The sequence below is a fragment of the Gossypium hirsutum genome, chromosome A04 (genome assembly GCF_007990345.1).
Source record: "Gossypium hirsutum isolate 1008001.06 chromosome A04, Gossypium_hirsutum_v2.1, whole genome shotgun sequence".
In the NCBI taxonomy this organism is placed as follows: Eukaryota; Viridiplantae; Streptophyta; class Magnoliopsida; order Malvales; family Malvaceae; genus Gossypium; species Gossypium hirsutum.
In genome coordinates this window covers 23,380,048-23,382,559 of record NC_053427.1, presented here as the reverse complement: position 1 = coordinate 23,382,559, position 2,512 = coordinate 23,380,048, and the positions used below count along the sequence as shown (strand labels likewise).

At 38.9% G+C, this 2,512-nt stretch overlaps 1 non-coding gene across 1 annotated transcript; it reads right to left on the bottom strand.

Annotated features, from left to right (window-relative positions):
• Nucleotides 1-2,114: 2,114 nt before the first annotated feature.
• LOC121228661 (small nucleolar RNA R71) lies at nt 2,115-2,221 on the bottom strand. Its single transcript, XR_005926236.1, has one exon. It is a non-coding gene; the product is annotated as a small nucleolar RNA R71 (small nucleolar RNA).
• Nucleotides 2,222-2,512: the final 291 nt, after the last annotated feature.

The window sequence follows — 2,512 nt, the reverse complement described above, 5'->3', positions numbered from 1 at the left end:
TAGTATCTCGCACAAATGCCTTCGGGCTTAGCCCGGAATTAGTATCTCGCACAAATGCCTTCGGGCTTAGCCCGGAATTAGTATCTCGCACAAATGCCTTCGGATCTTAGTCCGGATATTGTCACTTAGCACAAGCCTTCGGGACTTAGCCCGGACATCATTCAAATAACCATGCACATTTAACAATAAATCATGGCCCATTCGTATTTCATTTTCGTTAGCAAAACTCAAACACAAGACATTTATCATTCTTGCAAATTCGGCTCAATAGCCACACAAAGAGCATGATTTTAATTTGCTTAAAACATGATCTAATCACATCATAATTTAAGCTCTCTTACTCAAGAACTTACCTCGGGTGTTGTCGAACGATTCCGATAGCTATTCGACCACTTTTTCCTTCCCTTTATCGGATTTAGTTCCCCTTTGCTCTTGAGCTTAATTAAACAAATAAATTGATTTAATCATTTGAGCATCGAAAAGAGGAACACAAGGCACTTAGCCTATATTTATACATTAGACATTAAAGTCACATATGTACGGAATCATGAATCAAACTCAACATTTTAGCTAATTTTTCCCCCTTGGCCGAATATGCATGTCTATTTTGGGGCCGATTTCAACACTTAATACATTCTACAAGTATGGTCACTTGTATTGACTAAACACCCTTTTGTTTCAAGTTCAAAACTTGGCTAATACACACATATACACACTAGTAAAGCATCCTCTCCCTTTCCATCAATTTAACACATGCATTGCTCATTAACATGCAAAAGTTATATTCGGCCTTAGCACACAACTTGCTAGCCGATTCTTCTCCATTTAGCAACCAATGCACATATGTGCTCACTCAAAAATGCTAAAAAGGAGGTTCAAGAATCATCAAGCCACCATCACATGCATCATTAACAAGCTTCATATTTAGCATGCAATGGCATTAACACAAACTCCACCTAGGCTGAATCTTAACTCATCCTCATGCCTCATCACCACAACATCAAACATCAACCAAGAATGATGCATCCATGGCCGAGTGTCATTTCCATCACATAGCAAGATTTAGACCATGGGCTAGGTAGAACTCAAGCTAACAACTAAAACATGCATGCATCTCATGGAACATCATCAAACATACCTTAGCCTAGCTACATGCATGGTCGAACCTCTTCAACCTTTCTTCTTCCTTCCTCCTTAAAATTTTTGGCCAAGGATGAACCAAAGGATGAGCATTTTTTTTTTCTTTGTTTTTTTCTTTCTAGTTTCGGCTAAATGAAGATGAGAAAGGATGAACAAAAATTTTCTCCTTTCTTTTCTTTAGCTCACGGCAATGGGGGGGGGAAAACAACTACACACATTTTTTTTTTTGTATTCATCATACTCCTTTTCATTATTTTATGCCCATGCCCTTTATTTTATTTTTTTCCTACATACCTCACTAGGCCAACATGTTCCCAACATGTTTCCACCCATATCATGGCCAACCACTAGCTCAAATTTTGGGTAATTTGACATGCAAACCCATCATTTTCACAACATGCATTAATAGACCATTTTAAATTAGCCTATCATATTTTCACCATGTCTCATATCAATCCCTATTTAATAATTTCTCATGCAATTGGCAAAATTGGAGAATGAAACTTCCACATACTCATGTACACACATAATAAGCATAGAATATGGAAATCAATTATTTTTATGACTCGGTTTTGTGGTCCCGAAACCACTTCCCGACTAGGGTCAATTTTGGGCTGTCACATTATGTCGTGCCACTATTCAGTGAGTTGAATCCAGGAATTAGAAGGCCAGATATTAAGGCAACCCAATTTGAATTGAAACGAGCGATGTTTCAAATGCTCCAAATGGTGGGCCAGTTTAGTGGTATGCCCATAGAAGATCCACATCTCCACCTTCGATTGTTTATAAAGGTGAGTGACTCATTCAAGATAGTCGGTGTGACTGAAGATGCACTGGGGCTGAAGTTGTTTCCCTACTCGTTGCTAGATCGAGAACGAGCATGGGTCAATTCATTGCCACCAAGTTCCATATCTACATGGCAAGAATTAGCAGGTAGAGTTTTGGTTAAGTACTTCCCGCCTAGCAAAAACGCTAAGTTGAGTTACGAGATCAGAACCTTCCAACAATTGGATGACGAGTCTTTGCATGAGGCTTGGAAGCGATTCAAGGAGTTACTACGTAAGTGTCCTCATCATGGGATTCCTCATTGTATTTAGTTGGAGACATTCTATAATGGCCTCAATGCACATACAAGATTGATGGTAGAAGCTTCTGGGAATGGTGCAATTTTGTCTAAGTCTTATAATGTGGCTTATGAGATCATTTAGAGGATCGCGAGTAGTAACTATCAATGGCCAGCAAATCGAGCAGCTTTAGGAAGATGTGTAGCTGGAGTTCATGAAGTTGACACCCTCACTTTGTTATCAGCTCAGGTATCGTCTATTTCCTCTATGTTAAAATAGGTTACAACTAATAGTACTAATAATTTTGC